Genomic DNA, 21,186 nt, shown 5'->3' with positions numbered 1-21,186 from the left:
AATCTGAGATTAAGTTGTCAGAAAATTTTCCACTCAGTACTAAGGTATGGTTGGTATCTTGGAAGTGGGATGCGATATTTCAACACTCGAACCATGAAGTAATCAATCGCATATTGTAATGCAAAGTAGCCTAAAACAGTCATACATGCTTTCTTTAAGCTCCCATGATTATGTTTCATATTATATAAGAATGCACAGTATATCTACAGTATAAATCAAGTTATTTTATATACTAATTGCACAGGCTCTCTGACCTGTTTCCTCCAGATAAAGGTTATATAGCAGAATATATAGTATAACATTAAATAATACACACACATACACACGCGCGCACACACACACACACACACACACACACACACACACACACACACACACACACACACAAAGACATCCTAATACTTAAAGATGACAAAGGAAACTCAACAGCAATTTTAAATATGACTGCATATAAGACCAAAATGGTGGATCTACTGCAGGATACCAATACTGTCAGGATTTTGAGGTTATCCAACATGGACTACACAGTACTGGCCTAACAGTCTTAACAATTAACCTGTGCAATTGGCACAAAGAAGTGAAAGTCCAATTAACTTGCAAACATCCAGTTATTTCAAGGATGTATAGAACATCTAAAGTTTGCATAGTTGAAGTGCCATTGTGCCCAGTTGTTGATGGCAGAGATTACTGGACATACTATTTTTCAAGATACTTATGCAAATTATTAGTCTCCCAGAGATTGGAAGAGTGAACTGGTACACCAAAAATTCTAGAAATTTTATTGAAAAATCTAACATAGAATTAAGTGTATTTATCACAAACATACATAAATGTATTTTTTATGTGATCTTTATGTGATCTGAGAATAAAGATGACGAATAAAAACGTTATTAGCTAAAATAAATAAAATAGATAAAGACTATGATCTATCATTTATAAGAAGTAAGAGAATTTGAGTGGTTTGGCCATGCTTGGAAGATAGGTGAGTGCTTATAAATATAATTGACAAGAAAAGACCTAGAGTAATATTACAAGCATGTTGGATGGATGGATTTGGTAATGAAAGTCCTAAGACAACTGGATGGATACCACTTCAAATGAAGTATATAATAGAGACAGGTGGAGAAACTTGATGATGGGAACATTAGATCAAATTGGGCAATTAAGCTGTGAAGATAAAATAAATTGATTTATACTGTGGATATAATGTTCATTCATGACATATATATTGTCAGACAAACACAGTTTATAGATGATTATATAGGAAATTCTTGGTATATCTTGGTAATATATAATATATCTGAATATCTTGGTAATATATGATTGTTAATATATACATCACTCAAAATTAGATTTGCAATGATGCTGCTGTTCTTCAGATAATTACAGGTGTAGGATTCCATAGACAAGTTGCAATCTACAACCCCTGTGGATGCTAAGCCAAATAACTAATAATGGTTACAGTTGTGGAAATTTTTTTCACTTGGATTTTAATTCTATATACCATGCATAAGCATAAGTGTGAAGTAACTTCTGACTAGTGTGCTTGTATATATAGGCTGTTGACTTTGCATCAGTGGCTTTAGTATCTCATAAAACAAAAACACTGTGGGAAGGGTTCACTATCCAGATGAGTTTTGACCTTTATTACGAATTTCATTAGTTTGATACCTTCAGAGTTAAAAATAACTCATGAGTGATCTTCACATGGCTCAAAAAAATTCTTATAAATCTCTTTGCTTAAAAACACTGTGCCAAACCCTCAGCACAAGCAATGCCAACTCTCAGCTCCATGAAGTAGTGGCCATAAAGCCCACTTTGTCTGCTGCCATGTAGAACTGATACTTAATTGTATGGTGCTTTTTGCCCACTACTGCATGGAGCTGAGACTTGGCATGGGTGGGGGGGAAGCTTTGCCTATGCTGGATATTAAAAATGTCATCAGTGGGAGCAGACCTAAGAATATATCAAAGTTAAATCAATGCAGAAATCATATTTTCTATATACAAGTAGGAAAAAAAGGTATATCACCATATTGTTAAATACTCTGGATGGGTTGTGAAAATTTTTTTACATTTGATTACATTGTATATTATACAAGACAAAATTATATTCTTGTTTTCATCTCCTATATCCAAGCATAAATATAAGTGTAAAATAACTTCATAACTGTAAGTTAAGGGGATAAAAATCCCTCATTGTTTTTCAGGCAGTAAGCGAAACTAAGATCGAACACTACGATCTGTAACATTTCATGCCGACGAACTGTCAGCGTATCCAAGTGTAAGTGCCCACTTGGTAGTGTCACACCACGGCAACTCGTTGCAAAGGTGAAGCAAGCCTCCTCACTGTTCTTGATATTTTCTCATAATGTAAAACACAGCTCTTAAGAGATGTAGTACTGTTTTACATTATGAGGAAAGGTCACTACCCAGACCGGTTTCAACCTTTTTTGAGGTCTCATCAGTGAGTAGCTAGACCTAATTAATATCAGAGTTTAAACCGGTCTGGGTAGTGACCTTTCCTCATAATGTAAAACAGTACTACATCTCTTAAGAGCTGTGTTTTACATTATGAGAAAATATCAAGAACAGTGAGGAGGCTTGCTTCACCTTTGCAACGAGTTGCCGTGGTGTGGCACTACCAAGTGGGCACTTACACTTGGATACGCTGACAGTTCGTCGGCATGAAACGTTACAGATCGTAGTGTTCGATCTTAGTTTCGCTTACTGGCTGAAAAACAATGAGGGATTTTTATCCCCTTAACTTATATCAACCTCGCCAGAAAAAAAAAAAAAAAAAAAATGAATAGCCTTTTGGCTTTTCATCTTAGTTATACTATGTTATAATGTAATATAGTGACACACCTTTCGGTCAATCGTATAGCAAAGGTATGTAAGTTTTCTTCACTTAAACTCTGATATTAACTAGGTCTAGCTACTCACTGATGAGACCTCAAAAAAGGTTGAAACCGGTCTGGGTAGTGACCTTTCCTCATAATGTAAAACAGTACTACATCTCTTAAGAGCTGTGTTTTACATTATGAGAAAATATCAAGAACAGTGAGGAGGCTTGCTTCACCTTTGCAACGAGTTGCCGTGGTGTGGCACTACCAAGTGGGCACTTGGATACGCTGACAGTTCGTCGGCATGAAACGTTACAGATCGTAGTGTTCGATCTTAGTTTCGCTTACTGGCTGAAAAACAATGAGGGATTTTTATCCCCTTAACTTATATCAACCTCGCCAGAAAAAAATAGACTTTTGGCTTTTCATCTTAACTTCATAACTGGTTCACTTGTATATAATATAGAGGCTTTTGACGTCACATGAATTGCCTTAGCATTCTATAGCAAAAACATTATGGGAAGGATCATTACTCAGGCTGGTTTCAGTCTTCATATAGGATTAAATTTGCCAGTAGAGGTGAACAGTCTCCTACAATATATACGGTCTGAGAAAAAAATATAAGTTTAGATATTAATTATTAGTGATATATTATAACTTTAGCATAATTTTAGTCTTATTTGGTTGCAGTTGAGTGTGGTATGTTTGCATTTGGAAGTAATTTAATTTGAAGCACTTTTTCAGAATAACAGTTAATGGAGGCAAAAATAGCGATAAGAACTAGGTCAGCCTGAGGTACGGCATGAAAATCGAGTGTATTGAGTGGCGTAGATTTTACTAAGATAGCTCTTTGCTGGGAGTGTAATATGTATATGTGGGAGATGTGTTTGTTGAGAGATTAATCTAGAAAAATAAGAGAGTTGGAATCTGTAGAAGTTTAACATGTTAATGGTTGCAGTGATTTGAGTGAAAGCCAGTAACTGGAAGTAAAAAATACTAAATGAAAGGTGAAAAGCAGTGACGGATGTAAAACTAAAGGTGATAGCCAGGAGAGTGAGTATGAGAATATAGTGTGGAGAATGTGATTGTGAATACGGAAATGATTAAAAAAGAAAAATCAGGTGTAATTATGGAAGCAGAAGTATGCTTGACTGCAAGAGCTGGGTGACTGTGCGAATGGAAGAAAGTCTGATTGATGAAGCAATAGCAGAAACAATTGTGGAATGCAGGAATTGAAGAATGAAATGACTAAGACAAGGAATGAGATTGTAAAATCTCACATGAATAACAATCGTTCATGTTTGTTTTACAAGTTTTATCTAAAGTTCTTACTAAATAGCTTATGGAAATTACAACGTACAATAGAATATATGTTAAAATAACTTTTAATACACTTCCTATATTTCGGCAATGTCACGTTGCCATTATCACAGGAACTTAAATATAAGACACGTGCATGCAATATTTCATAAATGAGGAACGAAGCAGGATGCTATTCTTTCTCCTAAAAGTCCTGATGGTGCCCCTCCTCCCCCCTAGCAGGCAATGTTAGTATTCTTGGCTGATTGGGCTGAAGGTCTTCTGATGTAGGTTTCACAAATTTGGGGCAGTCTCATGCAACCAAATTTGTTTAGGTTTGGATTGTTTCTTAGGGCTGAGGCTGATTCCATAAATAGCCTTTTGTATTTGAATTTGCTACGGCGAATTATTGTGGCTTTCTTCCACCATATTCTACGACAGGAATCCAGCGCATGGTCTGCAAGACCAGAGTGGCTGTATTTGTGAAACCGGATGTAGTCCTTGTGTTCTGAAATTCTGATATTAGCTGTTCTGCCTGTTTGGCCAAAGTAGCAGGTTACAGCTGCAAGGGACTTGGTATACATCAGGTAGGTCTGGGGGGGGGGGAGAGGTTGGTCTTTAGTGGAGCGGATAAGGGATGCCAATTTTTTATAAGGTCTGTAACAAGAAGTTAAGTCATGTTTTTTTAGGATTTTGTAATTTTTTCTAAGGTGCCTCGAATATAGGGAATGGTGATGGATTTAGAGTAATCCTTGTTGCGAAGTGGGGGGGGGGGCGGTTGTGGTTTAATCGTTTCGTTAGGGGGGGGTAGCCATTGGCTAAGAAAGTGTTGAGAATGTGGTTTTGTTCTGTGGTTAGGGTATTGTCATTTGAACAGATAAGTTTAGCCATGTTGTGTAGTGTCTTAATACTCCATGTTGTTGTGGGGGGGGGGGATTGTTGGTGAATGTATCTGCCTGTATGGGTGGGTTTTCTATAAACTGAGAAAAACAAGGTTCCATCAGGTTGGTGGGGACTAGCGTGTCTAAGAAAGGAAGGCAGTTGTTTTTTTCTTCTTCCAGGGTGAACTTGATTCTGGGGTGTTGGTTGTTTAAGTGTGTTATAAAGGAGAGGAGTGCATTGGACCGCCAAATAGCGAACACATCATCAACATAGCGAAGCCACATAGTTGGTTTTTGTGGGGCAGAGTTTAAGGCTTTCTCTTCAAAAGTCTCCATATAAAAGTTAGCCAAGGGTGGGGAGAACCCATGTCTGTCCCCATCTATTTGTTTGTAGAATTTTCCTTGCCAAACAAAATAGCCTGACTTCATTGTGAACTGAAATAGGGCTGTGATATTGGGAGGGAATTTAGTTTGGATTAGCTCTAAGGATTCTTTGAGCGGGACATTTATGAATAGGGAGGAGACATCAAAGCTGACCATTACGTCAGTATGTTTTAGTGTGAGGTTTTCTATGCTGGCTTTGAAGTGGGCTGAGTTTTTTATGTGTGAAGGTGTGTTGCCAGTATAGTGTGTGAGGGTTTTGACCAAATGTTTAGCTAATTTGTATGTGGGGGAATCAATGCCATCCAGTATGGGACATAATGGCACATTTTCTTTATGTATTTTTGGGAGTCCATATATATGGGGGGGTCTAGAGTTATATGGTTTTAGTTTGTTAGTAATCTCCACAGGCCAAGAAGTGACCTTCTTAAGGAGCCATTGGAGTTTTCTAATTTGTGAGTTGGTGGGATTGTATTCAACAGGGAGGTAAGTAGCTCTAATAATAGAGCATTAAGCTTACCTGTGTAATCCTTTTGGTTAAGCAATACTGTGGCTTTCCCTTTATCTGCTTTGGTGATTATTATTTCCTTGTTTTTCTTTAATTCTTGCAGAGATTTAATTTCCTTAATGGGCAAGTTGGTTTTTGGTGGTTTTGCTTTGGTCAAAACACAAGCTACATCCAGTCTAATATCATTGGCAACTTGGTTTGGAGAGTGTCGAATTCTGCATTCAATTTGTATCATGATGTTTTCAGCAGGTATTCTTCTGAGTGCAATAGCAAAGTTGTGGCCACGTGATAGAGCATCGAGTGCTTCAGGTTTTAAACGAATTGACAACAGTTTGACTACTGTGTCGGTAGGAAGTTGTGGTTTGGAGTTTGAGTTCTTTTTTAAATTCTCAAATTTTTTGATGTGGTGTTCCTGTACTTTTTTAAATTCTTTGTCCGCAGTGGTGCATGAGATGTTGTATAAAATAGACCAAACCTCGTGGTTTAAGGTGCTGGAAAACTCATCTTCGAGTGCCTGGATAGCTGAGTTAGCGTCACACAGGTAACGGCGAGTAGCAGTGATTTGTTCCCTGAGAAAAGCTTGGCTGGCATGGTTATAAATACGGAGAGCCTTTTGCGAAATGAAACGGTGCTTGAATTTGACACAGTTCAGGATTACCTGGTTATCCCGGCAGCGTTTTAGGAAAGTGAGACGATTCAGTTGTCTTGATAGCTTCAGCTTCATTTTACTGTAATGGCAGGCCTGACGTGCGATGGAATCTCCGTGGATTATTGTAATTCTCGTGGAAAGGCTTAGACATCGGTTATACATTCTTACTAAATAGCTTAAGGAATAGTAGTAAGGAACAACGTACAATAGATTATTAATAAACTTCCAATATTTTGGCAACGTCATGTTGCGATTATCACAGGAACTTGATATATATATATATATATATATTTTTTTTTTTTTATCTAAACATAAATATATAGATAGAATAGTCATTCCTGTAAACTTGCCAAAAATGTATGTAATAATTTCGTTAGGAAACTGTGTTCAACCAAATGTGTGACGTCATCGCGTCCCAATGTTAGCACAATTCCATATACGGTAATATTGAGCATCATGTGTGCGCACTACACAGAGTCCGGGAGCTTAATATATAAACTCTTGTGTCACGAAGGAAATCGTTTTAGGTTTTTTTGCCTTCTCTTACCTGGGTCCACCCCCACGTGAAGTCCACTGGCAGTCATCAAAAGAGAAGCGTCTTAGGTCTTAGGGTGTTTTATCTTGTGTTACCTGTATCCACTGTCTTGTGAAAGCCCACTATTGGTCAGCAAAAGAGAAGCATCTCACATCTTAGGATTTTCATCGTCTTCCCTGGGTCCACCGACATGTGAAGTTCAAACACTGTCCACTGCTGGAGCCATGAAGAACTCATCAGAAATAGCACTTGTTGAATGGCTAACGTCGCCATGTTGCTGGTTAATAGACTCCAAAAATAAATGATATCAACAACAGAAGAAAACGGTGGGAACTGTACAAGTCACCACAGAGAGCTCATCGGAGATAGCATTCATCGAATGTCCAATGTTTCCACATTGCTGGTTAATAGACTCCAAAGGTCAAAGATTATCATTGACAAAAGACAAGGGAAAATGCAGGAAATAAAGACCAGGCGTATAGTCAGAAGAAAGAAAGATCATGAAGAGAAAGAAATCAAGTAAGGACTATAGTGAATGAAAGAAATATATGTTGTGAAATTAGTCATGAATAAAAGGAGAAAATTGTACTTCCATACAAATCACTTTCTGTGTTTGTCCTGCAGTCAATTGTGTTAATGTAAATATTATCTATGTAAATGAACAAGTATATGTTCTAAGAGCAAGCTTAATTCTGTATGTAGAAGATGTACGTTATTATTAATCTAACTTATGCTTATATACCAGATTATAAGATAGAATTCTAGGAGATCTAAAGTAGAATTACTTGTAATTATCTAAGACTTGAAAATTCATTGTGTCAATGCTTACATGTAAATTGAACAGTCTATATAAAGTTCTAGGTTTAAATAAATTGATTTGTGAGACACACTGAGACTGATTTGTCAATGCATTAGTCTGAAAATACAAACCTGCATGTATCTGACTAATAAGGGGAATGTATTTATGATATGCTAAAAATGATAAGTTTAAGTCCTAACTGAAATAAAGTTTAGATTAGCAGGGAATAATATCTGCTTTTTATTTATATTTTTTTCATACTTGCGCTTAATAAATAGTTTAACTGGCACAGTCAAAAAAACAAATAAATTTGTTAAACTACAGAATGTGAGCAACAGTAAAAAGGCCAGAGCATAAAGTCGAGACAAATTATAACATAAAGGTACAGATCAGATAGATATAGTAAAGTAGATATATAACAAGATGAGGCGGGTACAGAATGAAATTAAATGTATGGTGGATATGAACAGGACAATGTGAAAGAATAAAATGAAGATAGTGGAGAGAAAAAACTAGTGAATGACTCAATAATAGTATTATTTGGAAATTCTGTCATAAAAGGTGTAGTGGATGAGAGGGTGCATGAAATTTTTTTCCAGGATGGAGAATGAACAGGGGAGGGGGGATTGTTGAGGCCGTGGATATGAGAGGTAGTTGTGTGAATGAGTTAGTGGTTGCGGTTGGAATGAATGATTTGGTTGGGCATAGGAAGAATGTGAGATTGCATATCAGGAGATTATTGAGGAGAATAAAAGACAACAGTGTGGCAGGAAGGGTAGTGGTGTGTCAGCCAGGCATGACTATGATGAGGTGGAGGAGAGCAAAGACCTTGAATGGAATGTTAGCGGAAATCTGTGAAGAGAAAGGAATGCAGTTTCTGAATGCGTAAGATGAGTTTGAAGGACGAAAGGAACTGTATAAGAGTGTGAATTGCATCTGGCTGGGAGTGAGTCATATGGAAAGGTTGCTGCTGGAAAGAAGTGTAATGAGTGATGCAAACAAGGTATCAGTGGAAGTCAGAGATGATGTGAATGAGCAGGAAGGCAGACCAGGAGAATGTGAGAACAGGAAATAAGTTGCACATGGAAATGGAGTGGGCCTGGAAGGTGAGGAAGACAGTGTAAGGAGAGTGGATTCCAGAAGTAGTAATGAATGTGTATATGTGGATGGTCAGCATAGAAATGAATGGAATACATGAAGGTTGAATCTTTTTTTTGGGGGGGGGGTTGAGCACATAGGAATGGGTGGGGAGAAGCTACAGATTGTGGAAGCATCCATAGGACTGGTTATTGACTAAGAAATGAATTGTTATGCTTATTTATGAATCAGAAATAAGGGAAAATAAGATGAAATTGTCACATTGATTGAGTTTATGGGCCTGAAAATAGTTGGAATAAGTGAAACATGGCTGGATGAGATTGATATCTTAATTAGAATAGAAATGAAGAAATGGAGGGATATGATGTTTTCATGAAGAATAGGAAAGGCAAGAAGGGAGGAAGAAGTTCTCTTATGATAATAGGGGAATTATGTCTGCACAAAGTTGATATACAAGTGGAGAATGAAGCAGTGTTGTATGAAGTGCATGTGTAAGTGTATGCGTTAGTGAGCAAGCAAAGTGTGATCATTATGGGTGATTTCAATTGTGCAATATTGAATGGAATGAAGAGATAGCATCAGGAAAGAAGAATGAATTTCCTGAGTTCTTAAGAGACAACAAACTTAGACATTTAGAGTTTTTCCACTTGGTTATATTATAAATTAAAGATGCCAAGAAATTATATTCTTGGTTTCATCCTTTATCCAAGTGCAAGCAAACAAAGCTTGCGCATGAAGTAACTTCATGACAGAGCATCTCATATATAGAGAGGCCAATGACTTCACATCATTTGCCCTAGTATCCCATAATGCAATGCACATATCCTTACAGATGTATATTGATCGGAAGGACCATCAATATATTATGGACATTGTGGCCTTGCAGGAGAATCTGAATAGAAAGTGGGCATAGGAGCAGAGCTGTCAATTTAATGCTGCAAAGTGCAAGATCTTGATATTGATCTTGATACTATCATAAGAGCACTTCTTTCTCCCTTCTTGCTTTTCCTATCTTCATGAAAACGTCATATCCCTCCATTTCTATTCTAATCAAGATATCAATCTCATCCAGCCAGGTGTCACTTATTCCAACTATTTTCAGGCCCATAAACTCAATCAATGTGACAATTTCATCTTATTTTCCCTTATTTCTGATTCATAAATAAGCATAACAAGAATTTGGTAGACAAGGTTAGGTCTTGAAATTTGCTAGGCAGTGAAGTGAATGCAGAGCATACAATTAATGAAGAAATTTTGAAGGATGTTAAGTAGATGAGAAGTCTGGGAGTGATGGTGGATAGACTTGAAGTTTAGGAGGAAATTAATGAGGACATTGACATGCAGAAGCAAGAGGTTATGGTTCCCTTGTATAAGACTTTGATCATGCCACATATGGTGGACTACTGTGCACAGATTTGGTTGCCTAGTTTTCAGGTGGATAAGAATGTATTGGAGAGGGTCCAGAGAAGGTTTACTAAATTAGGGTCAGATCTATGGAATGTCAGATATGAGGAAAGATTGAGGGAATGCAACTTGCAGAGCCTTGTGAATAGAAGAAGAGGGGATATGATTGAGATATATAAGTTGGTGATTGGCTGTTACCAGATTAATGTGGAGGAGATATTCCATAGAGTAGAAGGAGGCAAGGATAGAACTAGAGGCCATCCCTGGAAGCTGTATAAGGAGGGTGTGAGCAGAGGAGTGAGGTAGGTTCCTTGTATGGAGAGTGATTGATGAGTGGAATGCATTGCCTGAAAGTATGCTTCTGGAAACTGGGAATAGGTTTAAGGCATAGTTTGATGATCTTTTTGCATGAGAGAGTATAGACCTTTCACGATTAGTCCTTTAACTTCATGGAGGTTAGATATTAATAATAATAATAACAATAAAACAAGAATATAAATTCTTGTCAAGTATAATATGCATTGTAACCAAAAGAAAAATTTTCACAGCTGTCTCTCTCTCATTCCAAGTATTTAATAATAAAGTGATACACCTTTTTGTACTTGTATGTGGAAAATATATGACTTCTGCATTGATTTAATACGGTCTGTTTTCTTGGGTCTGGCACCTACTGATGAAACCTTTGTGTAGATCAAACTGGTCTACTTATGCTTGGATATAGGATTAAAAGAAGAATATAATTTCTTGTCAAGTATAATAAACAATGGTTACAGTCATGATTACTGAAGCCTGATTCCAAAGAACTGAACTGAAATGTATTTTCTGGAGTGATGAGTGAAGTTACTTTTTCAAATTTGGGATCTTCTTTGAGTGCCATCTCCTATCGGAGGTCGGCAACCACCTTGGTAAATTTTGAGCAATCATTCAGCCACTCTGAACAGTCCCTCAGCGCTCATGCCAGCCCACTGCCTGATGTCTGCCAGACAAGATTTTCTTTGTCTTCCTTGCCCTCTTCTTCTTTTTATCTTCCCTTTTATAATCAATTGAAGTATCTTATATTTTTCATTACAAAGTAGGTGACCAAGATATGCAGTTTTCTTCTTTTTATGGTATCTAAAAGTTCACATGATTTCCCCATTTGTTCCAGTACTTCTTGAATGGATGTTTTTGCTGTCCATAGGATTTTTAACATTCGTCTATATAACCACATCTCAAAGGCTTCATGTTTTTTTATCCATGTTGTCTTCAGTTCCAAGTTTCTGCACTGTACAGCAGTACAAACTATACATAGCATTTAACAATGCATATTCTAAGCTCTAAATTTAAATTGTGGTTACACAATGTTGATTTCATCAGGAGAAAATTTTTTCTTGCCATTTCAATTCTAACTTTTATTTCTATTTCTGATTGCATTCTTCATTTAACCAGCATTCGAGATATTTAAATTTTGTCACCCTTTCTATTTGTTTCTCGTTTAAAGAAAGTGCTGAATTAAGAATTTGGTATCTTGCTTATGAACCATGAATTTAGTTTTGATAATATTTATTCTTAATCCCATTTTTTCACTCTCTTTATTCACTAGTTCGAGAAGCTTTTGAAGATCCTGAATATTGTCAGCCAGGATAGATATGTCATCAGCATATCAATGATGATTTAACCATCTACATTAATTCCTTCCTCTCTTCCATTTAAGATTCTTTGAAATATGGCTTCTGAGTATGTGTTAAAAAGGAGAGGCGACAGCACACATCCTTGCCTTACTCCTGGTTCGATATTAATGGAGTCTGTAATAATGCCATCAACTTGAACAGATGCCCTTTGGTTCCAGTATAAGTTTTTGATGATTCTGATGTTTTTACCATTTAATCCAATTCTTTTTAATAATTCAGTCATTTTAGTATGTTGGACTTTGTCAAATGCTTTCTCAAAGTCCATGAAGCAAATGAATACTTCCTTGTTTGGTCACTCCATTCATGGAATAAGATTTAAGAACAGAAAAGAGCCTCTCTCATTCACAAACTGCTTTTAAAGCTGATAGTGTCTTCACATTTTCTGTATATTCTTTTTTAAATTATTTTCAGGAACATTTTGCAAACATGACTCATTAGACTAATCATTCTATAATCATTACAAGTTTTTGCATTTGTGTTTTTAGGTTGCATGATGAAGGTCGACGTAACCATCCTTGAGGGATTATACCTGTATTGTAGATCTTATTAAATAGCTTTACTAACTTAGTAATGTTGTCACCTTCTAATAACTTTACTATTTCTGCTGGTGTTTTATCAGGGCCTAAGGCTTTGCGATTTTTAGCTGAGTTCAACTCATATTCTACCTCTGATCTTAGAATGCATGGACCTTCCATCTGTTCATAAGTATTTTCTGGATTTTGTCTGCTATCAATAAACAGTTCTTCTAGATATTTCATCCATTTTTGTATTTAATCATCCTTTTCAGATATTGTTTCTCCTGTTTTATTTTGAAGGATACATAGTTGTTTTTTCTTAAATATACCTGAGGTCTCTTTCAGCTTTTTCTGTAGATTAAAACTGCTCTAAAATAGTATCCTAGAATTGAGATATCAAGCATATTACTATTACATATTAATATATATTGTAGCCCTAAACATGAAATAATCGCACGTTGTAATGGGAAGCAGTATAAGAATGAGCAGTTTGCAGATGTGAGCCAGTTTTATACATCTAATTTTATTGAAATTTTTTATGCAAAGTATTGTATGTAAGTCTTGAGCAGCCATAGTGGTAGTACTTATGGTGTACTAGTAGTGGTAGTGAATATTGTGTTTGTGTTCAGAGATTCTAATGTTGCCTGTTCTGCTATTTGGTCATTGTAGAAGAGATTAGTAGACACCTGGCAGACACCATGCAAATCTAACTTTCAACAGAAAAGTTCAAAACTTGGTTATTTCAGCAATGTCTGTTATTTCAGTTTTATTGCTATCTAAATATTAAACTCCTACTTAACATCAGAAAAGCTGAAAATTGATTGTGATTATTTCATTGTCTGTTATTGGCATTATTACTTGTTATCCAGACATTGAATCCCTACCACATTGGGTAACACGGGATGAAGTATATTCAGTTAAATAAGTCTGTTTTTCTGTACATGTGCCAGCCATTATAAAAATATAACATATCTACTACACATTCCTTTAAAACTAGTCACTAACCTCTATGGCAAGGAATGTTGGAAAGCCACTAGAAGATTTGGTGAACTACTTTGTAAAAAAATCTCATATAGTACACAGAATTTTATCAAAAAGCTAGCAAGGACTCATTTATAGATCACTTGCATCAAATCAAGCAGTTCTTTTCACATAATGCTCAAATTATAGAGCTTAAAAACACCTTAAAAAACAGTCTTAGCAACATGAGCTCATTTAACATTCACATATAGATCAATTCAGAAGTTTGAATTAGAACAAATAATTGTTCTAATATCATATCATATCATTCAGCCATTATCTACCTCTCTTTATAACAAATTTTAAAATCAGAAACTGATTTAGAGCGAAATAAACAAATTAAATAATTATTCGACAAGGTACATTCACGGGATGCCTCCATTATTGAAAAATTCTGTATTCATCATGCTCATCCTCCACATCTGTGGTCTTGCCAAAGTTCATAAATATGATTATCCATTACTTCCTATAATTGATATTGGCTCTCCCACTTACCATCCTGCTAAATATCTTTTTAGTCTTTCTTTCAAGGTTACATGGTGGGCAGCATTCATAATGAAGAATTTATGGAGACACAACACACGTTAGAATAATTACTTTACTTAACATTAGGAAAGTAACATTCGATGTTTTGACCTCTGTATTGAGTTCATCATCAGGAAAATTATGTATGTATAAGATACAAGCTACATGACACTGCACTATACAGAAAATATTGACAAAAAAATAAAGATCTAAAATCATTGCCATCTTAAAACCTGGCATAAATCCCACAGTTGTTTCCAACTACTGACCTATCACCTTGCTAAGCATCTATCGTAATGGCCTCGATAACCTTCATAGAGAATAGCTTTGAAAAACAATTGAAAACGATAGTGGTATTTGTGGATCTCTCTGCTGCCTATGACACAGTGTGGAGAGAGGGTCTCATTTTATAATTCTTAGAAACTGTCCAATCACCAAAACTAGCTAATCTACTTAATCAAATATTAGCAGACAGATGGATTCAAGTATCTCTCAATGAATCCAAAAGTAAATTCTTTAAGATTAAAAATGGCCTACCTCAGGGGTCAGTTCTCGTCCCATTGCTTTTTTTTTAGTGATATCCCAGTGACAACATCAAGGAAATTCATGTACGTGGATGATATTGCTATTGCATTTCAACATTCCACATTTCAAAAAGCTGAAAAGATCTTAACTGAAGATCTGGCTGTGCTTGATAAATACTTTAGATGATGGCAACTACAACCCAACCTGAACAAAACTGAAGCTGCATCCTTTCATTTAAGTAATATCCAGGCTAAATACCCAAAAGTTTACTTCAGAAATAAACTGGTGAAATTTAACAATCATCCAAAATACTTAGGACTATCCTAGACAGAAGTTTGACATTTAAATATCATTTAGGAAATATCGCTGAAAAATTAAAAACTTGTAATGATATAATGCATAAACTTTCTAGTACTTCTTAGAGTGCTGATGCCAACACACTGTGCACTACCACACTGTCTTTGGTCTATTCTACAGCAGAGTGTTGCGCTCCTGTGTGGTTGAACAGCACACATGCTTCTCTTGTTGAAGTCCAACTGAATCAAACTATGAGGGCAATCTCTGGTGCTCTAAGATCTACTCCTGGCTACTGACTCCCAACTCTCAGCAATATAGCCCCTCCCCTTGCTTCGCAGTACCCAAGCCTTAAGCAAATTATGGACAAAAATAATTGGAAACAATTCTTTGCCTATCCACCAAGACATTTCCTTCCATACTTCACAAAACTGAAATCCAGGCACCCTGCCTGGAGGACTGCAACCAGAACTTCAATCTGTGTGAGTCATGGAGGGAGTATTGGCTTCAACAAGCCTCCAATTTTCAAATTCCTGTTTCAAATCCAACATCTCATCTGGAGGGCTTCGATCTCCCTAGACATTTATGGACCACTTTAAATCGGATCAGAACAGGACATGGGAGATGTAAACATCTCCTGCATAAATGGAAATGGTCCAATACTCCAAACTGTGAATGTGGAAGCGGGATTCAGACTATTAACCACAGTGGGCTTGAGTGCCCTGTCTACTTATTCTCAGGCACTAAAGAGGCCTTTTTTAAACTGACCCCTGAATCTCTGGAGTGAATCCGGGATTTAAGGATTAATCTCTGATTCTTAATTTTAATTATTTTAACTTATTGTACCCCTTTTGATATAATTTTTACAATTGTTTTCATGCAATATGTATGTAATATCTTGAGCCTGTGCATCATACGCTAAATAAATAAATAACTATATATAAGCATGTCCACGCGGTTAGCCTAGTGGCTTTGCGCTTCGCAACCATATGCCTGGGGAAGGAGTGTCCTAGGTTCGATTCCCGTCCACGACGTGAGGAGCTTAAGGATCTTCCTCAGCCATAGCCAAGTTAGCCGGTCTTGGGCGTGGGCAGCAGGGTTTTTTTCCGCCAGTTTATCTGGGGTTTTTCATCCCGCAAGCAGGCAAACTGGCCCCGTGAACACAAAGGTTACAGTCACAAATACTTACCGCAAGGAAGGCAACGGGAAACCACCTTGCTCATAATCATCTCTCCCTAGAATGGTAGCATATAGCTACCCTCCCGTGGCCATATGGCAGATGGGAACCAGAAGAAGATATATAAGCAAGATGAATCTAAATACTTGTTAATCATTTACTCTAGCCTGACCTCTGGTGGAAAAAAATTAAAAAATAAAATAACATAGTCTCTGAACTCCATCTTCCAGATTTAAAAGTTCCAGGTTGCTTGCTGTTGTAGAGGAGGTAGAGGTTGTTTGTTAACATCCAATCTATCAGTTGTAGGTCAAGTAGAGGAGGCTTATATACATTGTGGATTGAGAGGTTGTCCAACTGGATACCAACAAAAAAAGTCACTTTGTGAATGGTCCAGAGATTTAGAGATTCTTTCCAAATTTGATTTTGCATAGATCACCAGGCCATGTCTTTCATCAAATTTATCAGTGAGAAGAATGTAGCCAAGAATGGTAATATTTCCTTGTGGGGTGTGGTGAGTTTCTTGTAAGGCAACAATGCCTACTTTGTGCCTGGTAAGAATGTTATTTAATACCTCTGATTTTGATCTAGTGAATCCTCAATATTGAACTGGAGGATATTCAGGCAATTCCCAATGTTCTTGTTTGGTGGTGTTCATTCATTTTTAAGGTGATTGAAATAATTTGGAGACTGTAGTGGTAACTTTTTGAACATAGTCCTCTATGGATGCAAACGTTGTTGACCCGGGCAACATTCGAGTCACTATGTCTACCTTGATACTGTATGCTCATTTCTTATAATGTCCAGGATACCTTAGTTGGTATTTGGACCCCGAAATTGAGGTATTAGAAGTTGCTACTTCCTAGCCAGGGACTGGTGCAGAATACCATCAATCCCCCTAAACAGAGGCCATTCCTGACATGGAGCAGATGCCTATGCAGCTGCACCTTACCTGGTGAAGAGTCTGCAGTTTATCTTCAGATATCTCCTCAGGGACATGCTTATTTAATGGCAGCATAGTGCACCATATCACATTGTCATCTTATGGTTCTGTGATGTTTTATTTTGACAGGCCTTGCCTAAGGCTGCTCCACCACTCCTGATGGAATGCTGCTGTTGTTCCAAGACTGTTTATTTGTCAGGTTATCCTGCTTATCTTGCAGCTGCCCTCCTTATCTTGAAAGTGGGGGAGGGGTTGATCCACTACCTGCCACCTGTGGATACACTAGTTATGGTCAGCTCCATGACTGGGAAAAAAAAAAAAAAAAAAAAAAAAAAAAAAAAATAGGGAAATTACTCTATTAAATGCAGGCCACAAAACATATGCAGAAATATTAAAAGAGAAGCTAAACAATACTGTAAATGACAAATTGCTAGAATTACAAACGATATTCCGGAAAGATTGATTTTGCTTAGACTTAATTTTTACTTTAAAATTAATTATTGAAAAGAGAAGAGAATTTCAAAAAAGAAAACATTATTGATTATGAAAAAGCCATTGATAAAATTAATACAGAAAGATTGTTTAAAAATTAGTCAGTCTAAATATCTCAAACTGACTCATGCAGTCTGTTTAACAAATATACAAGAAATAAAATAGCAGTCAAATTTGAACAAATACCAGAATGGTGAGACATATCAGGAGTATGGCAGGGTTCTACCCTATCACCTATACTTTTATATGTGTGTGTGTGTGTGTGTGTATGTACACACACACACACACACACAGATACAGTGGGGGGAGCTGAAAAGTTCTGATAAACACCTGGAACAAAATATTAAAACAACTGATGTAACCACAAGAAAGAACATATCTTAAAACCCTTTAACCCTAATTTCATCAAATTGTAATATTTTGTCCTTTTTCTTTTAGGATATATAAGAAGACATGCCAGAAGTTTTGAAGATTCGAAGACACAGAAGTGCAAGTTCTCATCAAGTTTATTGTGCTGCAAGAAAAATTGGCAGCTGAGATTCATGAAACATGTGAGACTTTAGGAGACTGTGCCTCAGCATAATCAACAGTTGCCAGATGGGTGGTCAAGTTTAAAACTGGGCATCTTGAGATAACAAATGCCCCCAGGTCAGGAAGAGCCCTTCCACAGTGATCGCACCTGAAAACATCAATGCATTGCATGCCATGATTCTTGATGATAGATGAATACCAGCCAAAAACATTCCAAAGATTTTGGGAATATCCAGGGAATGAGTTGGGATCATTATCCACCAACATCTGGACATGCAGAAGCTCTCAGCAAAGTGGGTCTCCAAATGTTTGAATGCTGACCAAAAGAGAGAATGTGTGCTGTCATCTCAAGGGATTTTGGATCATTTTGAGAAATCAGGTGCAAAATTTTGGCTTGTATTGTGACTCTTGATGAAATATGGCTTCATCACTATGATCCAAAGACTAAAATAACAGTCAATGGAATAGAGACACAAAGATTCTTCACAGCCAAAGAAGTTCCAAACTCAAAAGTCAGCAGGGAAGCTTCTTGCCATTGTCTTTTGGGATATGGATGGTGTAATCCTTACCACAAAAAAAAAAGGTGAAACTGTTACAGCAACAGTTTATTCAACAGCTCTGAAGAAACTGAAGGAAAAATGCTGCGGGAAATTAAGCAGAGGTATGTTGCTTTTGCAGGACAATGCACCTACTGACACTCACCTATTTCATGCACTTTGACTCGCCGGTCATCCAATACCATATCGTGCATTTGATCGATGATTTTTGGTGTTGTTACACTTTTTGGATGTCCTTCACGTGGATCATCTTCAGGTCTGGAACACGTGAAGGTCTGGAACACGTATATATACATACAGGTATATATATATACCTGTATGTATATATATATATTTATATACATACGGGTAACCTTTGTATAACGTGGATGTTAGGTTCCACAGAAATGCAGCTTTATATAAATTGCGTTATGCGAGACTCAGATCACATAGAAAAAGGAGGGTTATGTTCCGAAATCTTTTTTTTTTTAATTATATAAACAACAATGACATATCTAACAAAAATATATTTTTATTTACGTGATTCACGTAATTCAGGTAATTCATATAAGTTAAGAAAACATATAAACTATGAACAAATACATAGTATAAAATTATAAAAATTACAAATTGTATACAAACTTCATTGCCCATAATGCATAAACGTTTTAGGCAAAATAAAATAAAGTGCATATTTTAATATTTCATGGCACAAGAATTTGAGGATCGGTTAATAAACATTGGTTTTGTCATGTATTTTTTTGCATTTTTTGTCCCAATATAACCCAGATTCATCTGCATTGAATACCTGGTCTGCACTATAAATGTTTATAAACTTTGAGAGCTTTTGTTTAATAAGATTTCCATCCAAAGAAATTTTCTTTTGAGTGTAGTCCAAATGATTCTATCCAAATCATTAGAGATTTTTCCATTTTTTCATTAGAATGCATACATGAGCAACACGCTTTGCACTTATCGTTGACCCAGCAATAAATACTTTCTCGGATTTTATGTTCATTTTGTTTGATTATTCGAATTGTTCATTCATTTAAATTCAAAGTCCCTGCAATAACTTCTGTTTTTTCTCCAATTTTAATTTTTTTCTTCAAGGGAAATGAATTTTCTTTTCAATGTTGGTTTTTCCCTTTCATTGCAGTTTGTGACCATTACTATAAAAATAAATTTTTCACACAAAAAAGCATTACATATTGTATGTAACTCACCAGAAAATAAAGTGCTCAGCTTGAGATTAACATAATTATGATTTTTAATGCGCTTTCCTGGCAGAAAATGAAGACAATTTTCAACAATAAACACTTTATATGGTAAACAATTGACGTACATGCATGCTAAAGGGTATTTCCCCTAATATAAATTCGCTACTTATAACTACATGCGTGATACAGGCAGACACAAAATTAACGAAGATAAAATTTGATTTTCAAGACGCACGGTGAAAAACATATGAAAAGATAAAGGGTTACTACATATTGTGGACCGCATTATATCGAAACCGCGTTGTATAAGTACCACGTTATACGAGGGTTACCTGTATATATATATATATGAGCCTCCATATCTCGGTCAGCATAGATGAAACCTTTTGGTTGGAAAGACCTGGGTTTGATTCCTGTCTATGAAGTGAGAAATGTTTATCTAGTCTGTTTTGACCAAAAGTGAGTCAACCGGTCTCATACGGAGCAGAGGTAGAGGGGTTTTTCATCCCTCAAAACATCAAACCAGTCCCGTGAACACACACGCACACGGCTACAGTCATAAATACTTGTGGCAAGGAAGGCAACGGGAAACCACCTTGTGTCATGTCCCCCTAGTAATAATTAGCTGCAACCCTTTAAGAGATGAGGCCACAGGATTAAGATTAGGGTGTGTGTGTGTGCGTGTGTATTACTTGACAGTTAGATGTAATGCAAACAGCCTCCATAGCTTAGTCATTATAGATGAAGCCCTTTGGTCAGAAAGACCTGGCTTCTTTATATATATATATATATATATATATATACATATACACACACACATACATCATAACCTTTTGGAATACAAATAAACTCGCAAACAAAGATGGATACACTATTATTTTCAGATGATCAAATTATATTAGCTACATCAGGAGGTGTTTTATGAAGATCAGTAATATCATTAAATGAAATCTCAGGACAGTATAAAATAAGAATATCTAAAGAAAGAAAAAATTTAATGGCTTTCAAAGGAGAAAATCCAGTAAGAAGTGAAATAGGGGATAATAAATTATTAGATCAAATAAATACTTTCAGATTCTTACTATGTGAAGATGAAAAAGATATAGACATAAAAATTACAAATTCTATTAAAAGTAAATGACATCATAAATAATATATTTAACTATCCCTATTACAAGAAACATACTAGAATAGCAGATTATATGATGTCCTGTCTAAACCATCTTTATTGTATGAAAGTGAAACAAGGACCATAAAAAAAAAATGAAAGAAAAGAAAACAGGGAAATGAATTCAAACAGCAGAAAATAAATTTCTCAGAAAAGCAGATGGATATGTCATGTAGG

At 36.2% G+C, this 21,186-nt stretch overlaps 1 protein-coding gene across 1 annotated transcript in view; it reads left to right on the top strand.

Moving 5' to 3' along the window:
- The window catches only part of LOC150105739 (BBSome complex member BBS7-like), a 320,423-nt gene that overhangs the window by 104,611 nt on the left and 194,626 nt on the right, over window positions 1-21,186 (top strand). The gene's annotated exons all lie outside the window — the stretch shown is intronic.

Source organism: Typopeltis vanoorti, chromosome 6, assembly GCF_054136105.1.
Source record: "Typopeltis vanoorti isolate ZY-2024b chromosome 6, IOZ_Tvanoo_1.0, whole genome shotgun sequence".
NCBI classification, from domain to species: domain Eukaryota; kingdom Metazoa; phylum Arthropoda; class Arachnida; order Uropygi; family Thelyphonidae; genus Typopeltis; species Typopeltis vanoorti.
Note: the sequence above shows the minus strand (reverse complement) of the source record. Positions and strands in the feature narration are given on the sequence as shown.